Source organism: Papio anubis, chromosome 19 (genome assembly GCF_008728515.1).
Source record: "Papio anubis isolate 15944 chromosome 19, Panubis1.0, whole genome shotgun sequence".
Classification (NCBI taxonomy): domain Eukaryota; kingdom Metazoa; phylum Chordata; class Mammalia; order Primates; family Cercopithecidae; genus Papio; species Papio anubis.
Window position 1 is genome coordinate 45,354,088 of NC_044994.1, and position 18,519 is coordinate 45,372,606.

General features: G+C 36.9%; 1 protein-coding gene and 1 long non-coding RNA gene across 6 annotated transcripts in view; one reads left to right on the forward strand and one right to left on the reverse strand.

Moving 5' to 3' along the window:
- Positions 1–18,519, forward strand: part of DCC (DCC netrin 1 receptor) — a 1,226,567-nt gene that overhangs the window by 930,398 nt on the left and 277,650 nt on the right. The gene's annotated exons all lie outside the window — the stretch shown is intronic.
- Positions 10,521–14,126, reverse strand: LOC110741754. The gene is made up of 2 exons (XR_002518580.2): positions 14,040–14,126; positions 10,521–10,653 (listed from the first exon to the last, which is right to left on the reverse strand). It is a non-coding gene; the product is annotated as an uncharacterized LOC110741754 (long non-coding RNA).

Here is an 18,519-nt window from a genome sequence, read left to right on the forward strand (position 1 = left end):
TCCTTCTCCACAGGAGATAACCAAACCTGGAAAATAGCGAAGAACGAAAGCCAGAGCTGGCTCCTATTGTGTGTGAAGTTCCCCTGACACATCTCTGCAATTCCAGTTCATTCATCCAATTCAACACTTAGTTTTTTAATGCCAGTTTCAGTAAAGTTGCTAATACTTAATGTCAAAAGTACCATCCTGATACAAAATCTCTAGCCAATTAGAAACATTGGATGATGACTTTAAAAAAGTAAAATCCTCTATTCCCTTATTATCCCACAAAGATTGACAATATTCTTGTCAGTACATAAACACAAAATTTTATTTAAATGCAAATATCTAAATAATTCAATTAAATTGGCAACTACGTATGTATTTTAGGGGAAAGGTTTTTTTGGCATTTAAGAAAAAATAATATATTTGCCTGAAAGTTCCAATTTTACCTTATGTGAATAGAAAATCAGGATGACTGCTCTGGTACTGTTTGGCACCTTCCAGAGTTAGTCTGTATTCCTTTCACATGAAAAATTTCAGCCCAGAAATTTTACTGCTTTCCTGCTGAGTTTAACTTGCTTTAGGACAGCTGGATCAGGCCAGGCATGAAAGTGTAATGTGGATTCCCATAGTTTTCAATGAGCTTTACATTGCCAATTTTGTTACATCATTTAGTAAAACTATGTGTTTTTTTATTTGAACAAACAAATCTTATAGCTAGCTTCTAGCAAACAAAAATAAATTGCCAATGTATGTGTTGTACCCCAAAGTGACCTAGGTGGGTACCATTCTAAGAGAAGTCTCATGCTAAATATTGATGGAAGGTTCCATCTAGTCACTTGTTTTTGACATTTTTACAGTTAGGGTTTTATGACGGATCAAGGGTTATGTCTACAAGGTTGGGGTAGTAGAAGTCTTTTTAATGAAGGAAATAAGGATTAAAACATATGTGTAAAATTTATGAAGATAAAGCAGATATTATTGTCCTGGAAATGTGGGGTAGAATTAATTACTCATTTGTTGTACCAAATTTGATTCTGAGCTGCCTACCATCTGACACAAAAATAAACAGTGAATTATCTACTTTTCCTTGTCTATGGAATAATAGGAGGCATAACAGTAGAAAGAAATGTGTTCCCTAAGAACCAAATTGTTAGATTTTTTTTCTGGGAAAATTTTAGCCAAAATGTCACCATGTGGTTGTATATAGTCAGCACTTATTTCAACCTTCAATGAAAGTTAATGGCATCATGATTAATTGTAAATCTCTCAAGACATTTATAAGGAAGCTAACGTAATGCCTTCCAGGTATGTTGCTCTCTTATAATCAGATTTTTACAGGCATAAAATCAAATTAGATTTTTAATCACAGAATACTCTGCTAGAATTTAATTGGCTTTTTGATAGGAGTGGAGACAGAATTTGAAAATAAGGCTCTTCATAAAGATCTGAAATTCAGATGCTCTATGATGTTGAAAAGACGTTAACACATCTTAAAAATCAGACTCATGATGCAATTCTGCCCTTAAGAGTGAACTATTCAGTTTTTAAAAATGGGGTGGAGTTGAATTTCCCTCAAGAAGTAGCTTTAAGACATATTGATGATCAGGTTAAGTAACTTCTATTACTATAATTTCTTAAAGGTGAAATATTCACTATATAGATTCTGTACTCCACGTGGGAAATTATAAAGTTTTGCCATGAAAGCTTCCATTTCAGATTAAAAACTAATAAAAAATGAGAGATTTTTATTTAGTTTAGTTTTCCTTTTTAACTGAGATAAATGACTGCACCCTGAAGTGTTGTGCTTGGAGTCACAGTTCTACTGTAGTTTCACTCTGGGACAAGCAACTTGGCAGTCAGCTGTCTCTAAGGGCTCTGACTTTCTTTACTATACCTAAGGTCCCTCTGCCTTGTTTCACTCTGACCTGGTGTCCGCCTAGCTCCCAGACCTACAGGCAGTATCTGCCCCTAGTCTCCTCCCCTTTCTTCCACAGGCTTCTGGATGATACATCCTACCTAGCGTCCTTCCTCTCCTGTGTTCCATCTCCTACAGATTTCTCAGGGGTCTCACTCTGATTATCCTTCCTGTCTTATATCTTTAGCTGCTAACTCAGTGACTTTTTTCTCATTTTCATTGAACTGTAACCAACTTTCTACAATATTAACAAAAAGTTGCTGTAACTACTTACTCTCTGTTCTTTCCTTCATAGCAATATTTTTGAAAATGTTACCCACGTTCAGGATCTCTGCTTCCTTTACCTCCCTTGATTCCTGAAACCCTACTATCTGGCTTCTGCTGCATCGTTTTTCTAAACCTGTTCTCATTGAGGTCATCCGTGACCTCTATGCTGTTCTTTCTGAACAGATGAGCCTTGTTGTGCATGGTTTACCACTCCCTTTTCCTGGAATGATTTTCTATATTTGGCTTCTTGTCCTTCTCTCCATCTGTCTTGCATCACCTTCGTGGTCTCCCTTTCCCTTATAGTTCCCTTAAATGGAGACTTCTTCATCTCTTCCACCATTATCTCTAGTCGTCTTCCCTGATCTGATTATTAGAATCTATCATCAGCTCCCCCCAACCCCTGCTTTCTGACTGATGTTGCTAAAGCACCTCTATGATTCTATCTGTTCACTGCTTAAAAATTCACCATGATTTCCTAATGCCTACAAACAGCCTCATCTTATGCTGGTAAGGTAACATTTTCCATAATCATGTTTTCCTACTGTACAATATCTGTCTTTTGTTTTGAACATACCTTCTTACCTATTCCACGTGGGACTCCGCTCACTTTTGTATTTCTTTATCTTTAAATTAGAATTAAGTCATTTAAATGAAAATGAGCATTGTGTTATGTCCTATGGATATAACTAATAATAACACAAATATGATTTGTGCGTTTATATACTAAATAAGAACTTGTCAAATCATACCTGTAACTCAAACCTCAGCTCAAATGGAGTCTTCTTACATTTACCTAATTCTAATCTTTTCATTTAGAATAAATATGGATTCTCTCTGAAATCACATACTCTTTTTTGGGTTTTTTAAAACGTTACATACAGCACTATCTAATTTTGTGTGTGTGTGTGTGTGTGTGTGTGTGTGTACGCAGGTAGACGCTGTACCACATAGGTACAGGGATGGCCAATAATAAGAAGAATAGATGCTGGATATCATTAGTGATTAGATAAATGGGCTCATTGATGAAGCGCCATATCCCACCACCATTCATGATTTGTCATCTTCAGTATATTGAATTAGGTGAATAAATGTATCCTCCCATGTCGTCACTTTGCTATATTGTCTTTACCCCTGGACATCACAAAACACTGTTTCCAGGGTATTGCCACTACTTTTATTCTGCTGAGGTGTCTTCATTTCAGCCCACAGAGCTGGATCTAGAATCATCCCAGGAATATGTTCTCTGGCATGGTCTGATCCTACACAATATGTATGTATCTATGTATGTTTCATATATTTTTAACAATTTTTAACATAAAATCAATCAAAATAGGATCTAAGAAAAATTGTCAGATTTAAGTCAAATTATTTTATCTAATACAAACATCAATTACGCTGCTTCACACCCTTATTTCCTATATTTGACCTTCATTTATTGCAAGAAACCCCTTGAAATACTATGTCATTTAGGTGTTTATGTATTTTGCATGTGCTTATTTACATGCTGCATAGGGTTTTAGATAATCTACAATACAGAGACATAATAAAATAGAAATAAACTATTACACCACAATAAAAATAAAGAGTTGAGAAAAATAATGACCCCAAGAAAAGACTGAGACTTAATCACTCTGGGGTTTTAGGTGGTTCATGTGACAGTATGTTCACAGGCAGAAAAATAGTTATCAAATTGGGTTTCATAAAAATATCTTAAATTTAATACTTATTAACCAAACAACACATTTATTTTCAAACCCCGAAAGGCAATTTAAGAATTTCTAGTTAGTGCAATCCAAAGAGATTCAAACATTCCATGAGAAAGAATGAAATTTTGCTAGACCAAGCAATAGCAACAATGAAGTGTGAACAATCACCAAGCATCTTTCTGGTTCAGAAACTCTATGCTTGGCCGGGCGCGGTGGCTCAAGCCTGTAATCCCAGCACTTTGGGAGGCCGAGACGGGCGGATCATGAGGTCAGGAGATCGAGACCATCCTGGCTAACACGGTGAAACCCCGTCTCTATTAAGAAATACAAAAAACTAGCCGGGCGAGGTGGCGGGCGCCTGTAGTCCCAGCTACTCGGGAGGCTGAGGCCGGAGAATGGCGTGAACCCGGGAGGCAGAGCTTGCAGTGAGCTGAGATCCGGCCACTGCACTCCAGCCTGGGCGTCAGAGCGAGACTCCGTCTCAAAAAAAAAAAAAAAAAAAAAAAAAAAAAAGAAACTCTATGCTCAGAACTAGGAGAAGGTCTGTGCAAGGTTAAAGAAGTGGAAGGCACTGAGTTCAAGATGTTGACTTGTCTATCTGGAGAGAGGGGCACATAAAAGACTCAATTATTGATTAGGACAGAACAGACTAAAGCCCTAAGTTGGATTAAATGAGCAATTTGGAAAAAATTAGTTATTTTCAAAGCAATTTATGGTTATAGTTTGCATTTGTATAATATATTTTCACTGCATCCAATGCTGTCATTTTGCTTTAACAAATAAGATGAGAAAACTAAAGGATAGAGTTACAACATGCTTCTCCAAAGTCATGTAGCTAATGATATAATAGGATTAGCACTTACATTTCCTGACTCCTGATCAATTACTCATTTTATTCATGTACCATTTTTGTATTACTCAAAAATATCATTATATGTCAGAATATAACATATAGATAGAAAAATAAATATGAAACAAATAAGCTTAATTCAACCACAGATGTAAATGATCGAAACCCAGACAGTCAGTAGGATCTGGAATATTTTGAAAATCTAACAACACAGCACTCTTTCTTGTATATGTCTCTCGATGTTATTGAAGTTTCCATCCACCCCCTCTTCCTATACTAGTGGTGAATATTTATTAAAAGCTTATTTTATGCCAACAATGATTTTAAGCATTTCATTGATATTATTTTACCTAATACACAAAAATCCCTACGGGGTAGAAATTGTTATCTCCATTTTGCAGATGAGGAACAGTATAGGACATGATTAAAGAACTTGTCCAAGGCCACTCAAGTATTAAATATTAGAATCAGGGATTCAACTAAAGGTGATTCTGAATGTCCACTTAGGTTGTGAATGTCCACTTAGGTTGAGAATGTCTAACTCTATACGCAGTGGCATACTGCCTCAAATAATGTATTGACCAGTTTGGTCTCATTATAGCAATACTTTGTATTAATATTGCCCTTCTCTAAGGAGTTTAAAGTGCTCTGAAAAAAATCACTAATTAACTATTGTGTCAGTTATGTCATATTGTTTCTATTTTTTAATGGAAAAGCAATGTGAGCTTTCTCAAAGCCAGCTTGGTAGGAGTTTCAGGAAGAAAATGTGGATCAAATTTCTTAGACTAAGACACCTCTCATGTAGACTTAAGGAGTTAGATTGAAACTAATTATAAATCCATAACATTTTTATTTACCTTAGTATAAGAAATCATCCCTTCCTCCACTTCCAGCCATGCATGCTATTCTACATGACTAATGAGTTAATTTGAGAACTGATGCTTCATCTGGAACAGGGTGATGAAGGGTATATAAGAATCAGTGTTAGATGGCAGGTGTCTAAACAATACCTGATTAGATGAAGTGTGTTTTCCCTCAAACGTATTAGCATAAAGTGTCATATAGCCTCAGAAGTCAAAAACATCAGGAGAGTTGTAAAAGCTAATGAGCCAAGGGATGTTTCCAGGGTTCCATCATTGTGAAAAAGCACGATTATTTAATATGTGTGGGGACAACCATATTTATTTTTGTATCAAGCAAATATCCTCACCCTTAGCATAAATAAAAAGTCATCTGAGCAACAGGGCTCCAAGCTGCCATGGTTCTTTGCTCTGAAATAACTTTTTCCTGGAAAGGTAGGGAATCCACTCAGCACCCTTGAAAGAAGATAATCGGTATCGGATTCACCTGTTACTAAAGTGGTCATGAATACCTGGGTGCGGTCTGCCTCTGGGATGGTATCAACCCCAATTTGTACTGGACTTCTTTAGCTAGTCTTCTTCAGAAAGGTAGATCCCAGAGCTCTCAGCACCTGAATCACCATTAAAATGCAAATTCAGGGCCCCCTTCAGTCACAGAGAATCTATCTTTCCAGGTATGAAGATGAAATCTACATTCCTGGGAATCCTTGTCTTTCTTCCCTATCCCTAATTGGTTCTTAATCAGGGGTGTGACACTCTATAAAAATATACATGCCAAGCCCATCACACCCAGTTCTATTCCCAGGCAGGATCCTAGGGAAAGTTTATTGGCAGGTGCATTTAAAATAATTCTCTAGTGATTATTCTGAATATCCGCTTTTGTTCAGAATTGTCCTGGATCTTATTAACCAAGTGGCCTTAAACCTCAGTCAGGGTGAGATGGAATCACACATAGGTATAAACATTATTTGTGAGATTATTAATGCTGTGCCTCCATCACCAATATTTCTATGAAACATAGTAATATTGTTGCAATAAGAGAAAGCATATAACATATCCTAATTTAACACACCTTAGAGACCACATATAGGACAGGCATTTACTCCTAAATTGGAAGCCTTTAGAGCCCTTCCCTATTCTAGTCTAGCCCAGTTGTTCAGGTAACTGCAGGTTGACCCATTTCTCTATTGGAAACAATGAGTCAGCTATTTCTACCAACATGTCCATGTCTGAAAGTTCTCTCCTGTTGACACCCAGGATACTCCCAGGGATCAGCTGGGAAGCATTCACTTCCAGCTTCCTGCGTATTCCTATCAGAATCCCACGCCTTTCAGGCCCTTCTGTCCATTTGTCTTAGATATGTGGGGATGTTTTGTGTCCTCTTCTCCTGCACTAGCATTAAGGGAGAGAAACACTGTCAGTGACTCAGCTATTTGGCCAGGGCTCAGTTTCAATAAGGAGCTAGGTTATATTTATCTCTTTCCTCTCCTGAGTCAGTCAGATCACCACAACTTAATATGAGAGGCTCACTGTTCCTGCTGCTTTTGAGGTGGGCAGGCCTATGCATACCTGACTCCAAAGTCTGTGAAAGCTGAGAAGCCAAAGAGAGTGGTCATGAATACCTGGGTGGGGTCTGCCTCTGGGATGGTATCAACCTCAATTTGTACTGGACTTCTTTAGCTAGTCTTCTTCAGAAAGGTAGATCCCAGAGCTATTAGCACCTGGGAACGTTTCTCAGAAAGAAACATTTAACAGGGACTTACCAACAAAAGCCATGTCTATGTCTCGGGCTGTGTGAGAAAACATGGTGGATTCCCATCAGAAAAGAGGAGAACAACTGAAGTACAATAACAGCAAAGTTGTTTGATCTAAGAGCAGGATTTATAGTAAGTTCCTGTTCTTACACAAAGAGCAATAGATAAACTGGAAATCTTAGAGGCCTTCCTGGAGCACAGGCTAATCAGAAGTCAACATGCAAATTAGCTTCCAATTTTAGCCTCCACACTACTCTATCCTTCTGAGGCTATATCCCCACCCCATTCTAAGCTTGTGTGAATGTATTATACCCATTTTTCCCTATAGCCTAAAATCAACTCTATGTACAGGACTACAGACCAAATCCCGTTTTCTGCAAATTCTCATATTTGAGAGCCCATTCTGTGGTGGTCTAACTCATGACATTCTGGCATAACTTTTTTCTTTCAACATTTGGTGTAGATAAAATGAGTTTTATATAATTCATTATCCCTGGATCCTCCTGGCCAGACATTTAAAGCTAAATTTCCATCTGATTCTGAAGAGCTTATAGTACATTCAGAAGAGATGATGTTTGCTAAATTTTCATGCACATATTTAAAACATGCAGTGAGCATAGTTCCTCAGAAAGGTGATCCAACTCAAAGGTTATGTAATTTAATATGTGTTCTCCTTCTCTTTATATAATGAAAAACACTGTTAAATTCTGAAAGATAAATAGAAACCCTTTTCTGCATAGACATTCTCCCTTAGTTTTTGATCAGAGGTTATTTAGTTTTTCTGAATTTTGAAGAAAGGTTAAGGAATTTTTAATGGAGGGTTGAAAATGGCAAATAATCACAAGTATCTTCAAAAGGCCAATAAATTCATTTATCTGCTATCAAATAAAATATTTAACTCCTTTTATGCCTAGAATCAATTTCATGATATTTTCAGAAAATGAGGAGAGTTGTTCATTTGGAATTAAACATTTAAAATATTAGTGATTTTATAAACAACTTTAAGAATACAGTATGCATATCTGTAGATTTCTTGGTCTTTCACTGATAAGCATTGGCAATCAAACTTCCAATAAGAACTGGATTTGGGGACATGGGGAACAAGTATAGCCATCTAGCAAAATCAACATGAATATATGTAAATGTTAAAACGTCATCTCTTTTATTCTGAATGAATTCAACATTAGAGTGCATTATTTTGTTTTGTTTTATTTTATTTATTGAGACAGAGTCTTTCCCTGTCACCTGAGCTGGAGTGCAGTGGTGTGATCTCGGCTCACTGCAACCTGCGCCTCTGGGGTTCAAGTGATTCTCCTGCCTCAGCCTCTGGAGTAGCCGGGATTACAAGTGTCTGCCACCATGCCTGGCTAAATCATCTTTTATTCTGAATGAATTCAACATTATGCAGAGTGAATAATTTTGTTTTGTTTTATTTTTTGAGACAGAGTCTTCCCCTGTCACCTGAGCTGGAATGCAGTGGTATGATCTCAGCTCACTGCAACTTCCGCCTCTGGGGTTCAAGTGATTCTCCTGCCTCAGCCTCCGGAGTAGCCAGGATTACGGGTGCCTGCCACGATGCCTGGCTAATTTTTGTACTTTTAGTAGAGACAGGGTTTTGCTACATTGACCAGGCTGGTCTCAAACTCCTGACCTCAAGTAATCACCTGCCTCGGCCTCCCAAAGTGCTGGGATTACAGGCATGAGCCACCACACTCAGCCTGAAGTGCATAACTTTTAAAAGTATTTCTGTATCTTAATAATTTAACATTTTATACATTATTTTTAGAAAACTAAAATTTCATTAAGTTGATTTTATGAACAGAACTAGATATTAGAATGGAAAGGCTGGGAACACTATTAATGCTGCATCTAAAATAAGGATGCTTGAAAGTACACAATGTTTTCTCCAAACTTTTATAGACATAAATGTTAGAGAAGTTCTATGCTAAAGTTGTGCAATATAGTTTTGGTTTTGCATTATAATATTTAAAATACATGTCAATCAAGTACTTACTGGAATTAGATCCCCTGTTAGTAGTTCTAAATATTACTTTTATATTTTTAAATGATTTTATGATATTTATAATATTAATATAATTTTGTAACAAACCCTGACCCTACTGATATTCTATCCTTCTCAATTTGCAGTTGTTTTATCTTGGAACCTTTTTATTTTTTATTTTTTAAAGGAATAGGTATTCAATTACAATTGATAATGTTTTAAAATTCCTATAAGGCATAGTCTCTGATTTATGTGTAATATAATGACTCACAAAACATATTTTCAAAGAAGGATTAAATGTATTTGGAAAAGTCTTTGTTCTATATTTTGCTCTTAAAACCCACAAATTCATCAGCATAGGAAACATTCTGAGTCTAATGGTAATACAGCCTCTTAGATTGTGGTCCTTATATTTCATAAAGTCCTGTAAACATGAAATTATTTTACAGGGAATTTTGGGAAGCAGTATTTAAAAGAGACACAGGGCGAGGCGCGGTGGCTCACGCCTGTAATTCCGCACTTTGGGAGGTCCAGGCAGGCGGATCATGAGGTCAGGAGTTCGAGACCAGCCTGGCCAACATGGTGAAACCCCATTTCTACTAAAAATACAAAAAGTAGCCAGGCATGGTGGCGGGTGCCTGTAATCCCAGCTACTTGGGAGGCTGAGGCTTGAAACCAGAAGGTGGAGGTTGCAGTGAGCTGAGATCACGCCACTGCACTCCAGCCTGGGCTAAACGAGCAAAACTCTGTCTCACAAAAAAAAAAAAAAAAAAAAAAAAGAGAAAGAAAGAAACACAGTGGTATCTTCTAGGCAATCCCCATGCAATGCTCTTGGCTTAGAGTTCAACCATGATTAACAGTCCTCTTCCATAAGCTCAGAGATGGAGTCAGTGGCCCCTCTGGTTCCTTTCTAAATTTGGAAAAGCTGTTATCAGTCTTTCAGGTTCAGCAGAACACAGACCTGCTGCTCAGAGTTTAGATCATTGAAAAGTAGTTGTTAGGTGATTCTCCCTTTAACTCAATAATTATCATCATTTTTCGCTGAAAAGAGTAAGGATGGAAAAAATCAGCATGGACAGAACAGTATGCCACAGAGTCAAACAGTGTGATAGGAACATCTTCACATCCTGAAAGCAAATGTAGCTACTTTCACAAAAGATTCTTGAGAAACACTGTGTAATATTTGAAAAAAAAAAAAAAAAGAATCTTGCTCACAATTTTTGCTTTCAAACTTCTTGTTGAAACAGAGACTATATTAGTGTTTGTTGAGTCTTTTCCTATTCACATAATGCCCAGTATGTGTCCAGAAGTGACCTGTGAAAACAACCCCACACTTTTGTTAGTAGGAAAGTAGCTCCATCTCAGCTAAGCATACTCCATGTCAGAAGCAACCAGATGATATTAAGGATGCAGTCTGTGGGAAATAATGTGTTCTTTTCTTCCAAATGCTAGCTAATGAGAACCCGGGTCCTTGGCCTCGTTAGCACTAAGCTTTCTTAGCTATAACCTAGCTCAATATTACTAATAGAAGTGACAGCCCGTAAGACATTAGAGGATGAAAGGTAAACTTTTTTGCATGTCATAAATAATTTCTAGGTGATGAGTTTCTGTCATAAAAGTGTACTGTGCATTGGAGAAACACTCCATGTATAAAGGAAACCTAGAAAATAGTAGACTGATCATTATCAGGCGCTAAATAAATGTGATGGCTGACAGCAAAAGAGGTTTTCTCTGCTGTAGAGAATAATGTCTTGGGAATTTGGAGACCGTTTTTATTTTCCCTTTCCCTGTTAGTTTTCTGAATCTTATCCTAATCAAGTTGAACCTATTTCCTTGACCTTTCTATATTATTGGGGAATGAAAAAGGTAAATATGCTTACACGGCATGTAGTTCAGAAATCAACTTATCCCTGAAAAATGCCAATGTAGGATATGCAGATGATGCTACAGACATTCTCAGCTCTGATCTCTTATCTAGGGCTTTCAGAAGCTTACAGGGGCTCCCTGCCATCTTATCAAAACCAGAATTTCAAACTTGGAACTCATGATCTTTCCCATAAAATTAGCTACTATCCCCTAAAGTTTACTTTCTGATGGTGATACCTCTGTACTTCAAGGTTCCTGTTTTAAATGGATTGATGCATCTTCCAAGGCTCTCTTTAGTTTACCACCATCTTTTCAATTCTTATTTCTTGGCATTCTCTCTTGAGCTCTACTTTATGCCCCTGCCTGTGGGCATATCATGCAAGTTTCTCCCTCTGGGCCTTGCTTATGTTCTTTCTTGCTCTGGGGTCTTCCTCACTTCTTCCAAGCCATCCAAATCCTAACCAAGCACCAGGACAGTGACCTCATGAATCCAGAATTCCTATTATGTTTTACTTCTTTTGTCAACATCACTGTACATTTTATACCTGATTTCACATTATCTTGTTTCTTTTCTGTGCACCTCTACAGCTCATCACTATTTTGCTGTGCTATCCTAGGGACACTGCTATTTCAATACTCATATATTGTATGAGCCGTGTAATAGATGCTCTATAAATATTTAAAAAGACAGCAGTTGGAGCAACTTAGAGGAGATCCCCACTTAATACATTTGTTATTGTTGTTGTTTTATGATTTTTGTTATTTGATTTTGCTTTTTTCAATACCCGGGGTAAAGTGAGAGTCCGAGGTGAAGTAATTTATATACAAACACTCAAAGTTGAGATGCGACCCAATGCCCTTGATCCCTTTCCTGTGCTCTTTCTTTCTGTTTCAAAACAGCATTGTTGAAGTATAATTCACATGCCATAAAATTCATCCATTTAATGTGTGCAGTTCAATGGCTTTTAGTATACTAATAGAATTGTGCAACCATCACCACAATCTGATTGTAGATTTTTATTTTTAATCTATTAGCAGTGCCCTCCTCACACTTCAACCACAGATAACCACTAGTCTATTTTCTGTCTGTATGTATTTGTGTATTCTGAACATTTCATATAAATGAAATTATACTAGATGTAGTCTGTTGTGATTGGCTTCTTTCATTTACTGAAATGTTTTAAGGTTCATCCATTTGGAGCACATGCCAATATTTTATTCCTTTCGATTGCTGAATAATATTCTATGGTATAGATATATAACATTTCATTTATCCATTCTTCAGATCATGGACATTTGGGCTGTTTTTATGCTTTTGCTATTATGAAGAATGCTGCTGTGAATATTTATGTACAAATTTTTGTGTAAATGCATGTTTTTGTTTATTTTGGTAGACAACTAGATTAATTGCTCAGTCATGCAATAACACTATATTTAACATTTATATATATATACACATATATACACACACACATGTGTATATATACACACACACATGCGTATATATATACACATATATATTATATATATATAATTTTTTTTGAGACAGAGTCTTGCTCTGTCACCCAGTCTGTGGCACAGTCTCAGCTTACCACAACCTACACTTCCTAGGTTCAAGCAATTCTCCTGCCTCAGCCTCTTGACTAGCTGGGATTATAGGCATCTGCCACCGTGCCTGACTAATTTTTGTATTTTTAGCAGAGACGGAGTTTCACCATGTTGACCAGTCTGGTATCAAACTCCTGACCTCAGGTGACCCACCTGCCTCAGCCTCCCAAAGTGCTGGGATTACAGTCGTGAGCCACTGAACCCGGCCAATATTCTTTTGAGACAGAGTCTTGCTCTGTCACCCAGGGTGGAGGGCAGTGGTGCAAACATTGCTTACTGCAGCCTCGACCTCCTGGGCTTAAGTTATCCTCCTAGGACCACAGGCATGCATAATCATGTCCAACTAATTTTTTTAGTTTTATTTTTTTGTACAGACGGGGTCACACCATCATGCCCAGGCTAGTCTCAAACTTCTGGACTCAAGCAATCCTCCTGCCTTGGTCTCCCCAAAAGCCGGGATTAAAGATGTAAGCCAATGTTCCCAACCACATATTCATTATTGTTAATGAGAAATGGGCAGTACTTTATATTTGGGACTTGTCAAGTTGAGTAGACATAAATACTTTTAGGTCTCTGAATAGCAGGTTTCCAAGGTTAAATATATAATAAAATTCAAGCCTGGCACAGATTGGTTACTTCTAAAGGAGATCCTTTTATATTATAACTACAGGTATAATTATTTTGCAGTCATAAAAAGTAAGTACTTCAAAGCACTAAAATATTCCCCTGTGTGAGCACTTTATTGCAAACTTATTACTTTGGGGATAGCTGAAAGCTTCCATTGTATCTAAAATATTTGATTTCCACTTGAATACAGGCAGCAAAAATTAGTTTATAGAATGTCTCTGAGGTAAATTTAGCCAAAAACAAGATTAATATTAAGTGTTGTCTCTGGCTTTCTTTCAAAGGAAATTTTTCTCAGTGGGAGGTCATTTCTTCTGTAACCTAAAGCATCATGATTTTTACAGATTTGTCAAAAAATGTTAGCAATTCAAACTAGACAATCTGATTTACACATAGTTATGTAAATAGAACATGTAACAGATATGTTGAGTTTAAACTATCCTCACGTAGGTTTGGGGAGGAAGGAAATTATGCTTTTTCACAATTAATAAAATTTAAAATCACAAGAATTATCAATTTATTTGGCATATAGAATTAAAATTGAGAAATATTTTTTCTTCCTTTCACCCCAGGAAATGTTAAGATATGAAATGCCTTCTTACATATTCAATAAGCTCTTCTCAAGAATGTGTCTAATCAGGACTTCTCAGCCTTCAATTTTCTCATTTGCAATGCTATTCTCATTCTCCTTTATTCGCTTTGTTATTTGGCCTTAAAAAAAAAAAAATGACAAGATTCATATCTCTGTCCAACTGCTGAAATCTCACAAGTTTAAAATGGCAATGTTTTTATAGGGGAACCGTGGTGCTGTCACAGAGATGTCATAAAGCCTTACTTCTGTTTTGCTCTCTCTCAGTCTTTATGATGACCAGCTGAACAGGATGAGGGGGCAAAGACGCTGTCACTGTGTGTCAGCTAAAGAGCAGAGGACTGGGCTTGCCTGTAATGAGGAACTGGAAGGAATGAGGATGGATGAGTGGACAAGGAACCAGGGCTGAAAAGACCACCTTTGGGATAGAAGGCAATTACTTTTTATGGAGTGTAGTCTCCAGGTCATTTACACTAGAAATGTGTTTTTAGAGGAAAGAATATTGTCCATTAGTGAACAGATGGTCTCAGCAGGAAAGGCATCTCAGGGGCAAGTTTTGCTCAAGTTTAGAGTTCACAACAATTATCCTGATAGATGTGTGTGTGTGTGTGTGTGTGTGTGTGCGCGTGCGCACGCCTGTGGGTATATGTGCCCTTTTGCCTGTGCATATGGATTTATTCGTTTAGTTTGTTTGACTTTTAGTTTTTCTTTTCGTTTTTCTTCTAGTTTTTCTTTTAGTTTGCTTGACTGGAATGATAAAATAACTAGTGCGTTCTTTATTTATTTGCTATAAAATGATAAAATGTGGTTTTAACAAAAAATGTTTTAAAATCTTGTTCATTGCACTTTAACAACACTTTTAACAATTTTTCTTGCATTTGCCAAATCAAAAGAGGTTTCATCCTGGTTTTCTTAGTTTAACAACAATGGTCTATCTTACATTACAGTCTATTAGTCAACCCTGAGCACAAAACTCCATCCAAGGTGGTGACTCCAATTGTGCCACCCCTCTCCACCATATCAACCTAGATCTGAAGTGAAAAAGTAGAGGGGAAAATTATTCTCCTGCATGCAAAGAATAGGAAAAGAGAAAGGCATAGAGTGTTAAGAATGATAGTTGTGATAATATTAATGGCAATAACATTAATCATTAACGTCTTTCAAGTACCTGTTTTGTGCCAGGCATAATGCTAAGTGGTCTATGTATATTGTATTGTTGGTTCTTCTGATAGCTCCATGTGGTCAAGACTATTATTAAACCCTTTTGATAGACAAGGAAACTGAGGCAAAGAAATGTTAGGCAACAGTCCCAAAGTGGAAAGCTAGCTGAAAATCTAGAAATTGCACTCTAGAATCTGGTTGCTCTAGAGTCAGGTTACTCAAGTATAATTTCTGGATTATACAATATCTCTCCTATATGATGAGTGTTTCCTAGAGGTGAGCACCCCAGAATTTGACCTGGAGAATGGATGGCATTAGGATAGATTAAGGCTTGGAATTTTGATGGAGAAAGAGCCTTCTAGAAGAGAAAAATACTGTACTTTAAAGCAGGGTTTAGAAAATGCATGTGGTGCATTAATGGGATAATGAAGAATTCAGACTGCTCCATTGGGTTGTTAATTCTCGAAATACTAGTGGGAGGGACAGGTAGTTCTGCAATTTGTAATAGACAACCTCTCTGCAGTAAGGTAGAAAAGCAAGAGAGGTGGGAACAAAGTTCTGAGATTTTATTTTTCCTTCCATTTCTTAAGACAGATGCAAAATATCTGCAGTTTGACCACTTACCTCAAAAGAGTGCTACCCATAAGCTCCTGGCTCCAAGAATGCTTTTGTTCAAACATAGGAAGTGATTTGAAAGATGCTTTGAAGATGGTGGTTTGAATATTTTAGCTATAGTAAGGACTTCCTAGTCAATTTTTGTTATTCTTTGCTTTTGGGGGGAGGGGGCAAAGTGCCAAATATTTTCATATAGGAAGAGTAGAGTATTCAAAATCTTCTTAAACACCTAACTACATGTGATTAATTGTATGATTTTAATCCTTGAGTTTAGACAGATCTTAACATTAAAATGGCTGTTTTGGAGAATTGTTTAAAGATACAAATGTCAATTTGCTTCCTGGGATTCATATACTGGGAGGTTTTACCCTAAAATATTTAGAAGGCAGAATTTGGAAGCAAAGGGCTCCCTACTTCTTACAGATTTACTTTGTACTTCAAGAAGCTGAAAATGTAATTAGCCCCCCAATACCATATGGCACATTGGTACACATTGTTACCTTTTTAGAATTATGTTTTAGGGCCCTAACCTATGTAGATTTTAACTCTGCAAATTTATCCAAAGTTCTTCATCTTATTATGGCATAATTGTAAGGCTTTATTCATGATATTTAATGATTATTAACAGAAAACGTTCTAGGATCTTTTTTTCTAATACAAGCAGATTATAGAGTCCTTACTATGAGCCAGGTACTATTTATTAAAACTACATTAAACTGGTTTAATTCTCACAATACTTTGTGAGGTAAGTAATATTACGCATGTTATTGTCAAGGGCCCTAAGGCATACAATTTTCAATAATTACCACAATGGAGCATAGCTATTACATAGTGAAACTTAGTGTTAAATCAAACATTTTGGCTCTAGAGACTCTGCTACTCACCACTGTGCTATGCTACAAGGGTAAGGTTAAACCCACATGTCAGCCTATATAATACTGGAGTATTTTGGTTAATACGTAGGAGCGCTTGTTTTCTACAATCTAGAAAAGTGCTATTGAAGGGAGTTTTCATAAGTGGTCTCTGACCATAGATACAGATGAGATATTTAAAGGAGGATTTTAACTACATCACTATGTAATGAGTGGAGGAAGCAACACGTAATACTTATCTATTATTGCATAAAAAATTACCCCAAAACTTACTGGCTTAAAGCAACAAATACACATCATCTGCCAGTTCCTATGAGTCTGGAATTCAGGTATGATTCAGCTGGGTGCCTGTGGCTCAGAATCTCCCATAATGCTGTCTAAAGTTATGAATGGGAGCTGTGTTCTCATCTGCAAGTTTGACTGCAGAGGGTCTGCTTCAAAGCTCATACATTTGGCTCTTGGCAGGCCCCAGGTAATCTGGCTGTCGGCCAGAGACATCTGTTCCTTGCTCCATGGACCTCTCCATAGGGCAGCTCATAGCAAGGCGGCTGAATTCCCTCAGAGCAAGCCAGCAAGAAAGGGAAACTCAAGACAGAAGCTATCGTCCTTTTGTGACCTTTTTGTAACCACCACTTTTTCTGTAGTTTGATGATTAGAAGCAAGTCAGTAGGTCCAGCCCTGGGGAGGGGATTACAAAAGAGTAAGGGGTTTACACAAAAGGGAGGGATCACTGGGCACCATTTTTGAGGCTGCCTACCAAACAGTGTCTCCCCTTGTCAGCCTAAGATAAGTTAGTATTGCTGTGAAGTAATAAAGGATCACTGAATGTATTGTCACCTGCCTATTTTTATAGTTAATAGTTATATTTTTATAGTTAATAGTTAATTTTCTATTTAAAGCTTATTTATAGGAAAAGGCCATTTGTGTGCCCTCCATTAACTTCACACCAATTTCAGTCAGTTTGCTGTGTTGTGATAAGATGTTTCAATTACACCCTCTCTGCTTCAGAGTGACTGGTCCTTCATTATAGGGACAGGAAACTTAGTATTTTGACAGAACTGAGTAATTGGTTTCAACCAGTGGTTAATTTACCCAAGCAACTGACTTGACTGATCTGAGTCCTTTTAGTGCATGCCTGTTTAGCTGAGTTAATCAGATGGAGTATTGGTTTAGTGTTAGGTGAGGGAATCCTGAAAAGTGGAGTAGGTATTACCTAGCCTGTTTTCCACATCTAAAATAAGGGAATATATAGGAATTATTAATAAAATATTTGAGAAAACAACAGAATATACTTTGTGTTTTTCTATGTAATTTTGTGTTTGATGAGTAATCATTCTGATTAGAGAATACCAGTTTTGAGTTTTGAAAGACATCTTTTCTCACAGAACTATCAATTGTTTGCTACTCTTTTCCCAAAGAGTTTTTCAAAGAGGTATGCACATTTCTGCTAGCTGTCATTACAAAATGATTCTGAGTTATAGTATGAATTGGTAATGGATCTACTTATGACACACTGGTTCCCATCTCAGATTATTTTTATCTTCTCATGGAATTTGTTCATTCCTTCACATAGTCACTTATATATTCAGTAATTATTTGTTGAGTGTCAACTCTGGACCACACAGAATTGTAAGCACTGCAGTGTAATTTCGTATATTTTTCAAAATCTCATTGTAAGGAAAAGGGTGTTTAGTATCTCTCACTAGATTGAGGTAGCAATGTTTACTTCTTAATATTTTTCCTTAGAAAACAAGCTTCAAAAAAGTGTATTATCCTTTGATTGTTTCAGAAAAAACTGTTCTCTTTAAATAGCATTTAAATATCACCACAGATTGATATATGATT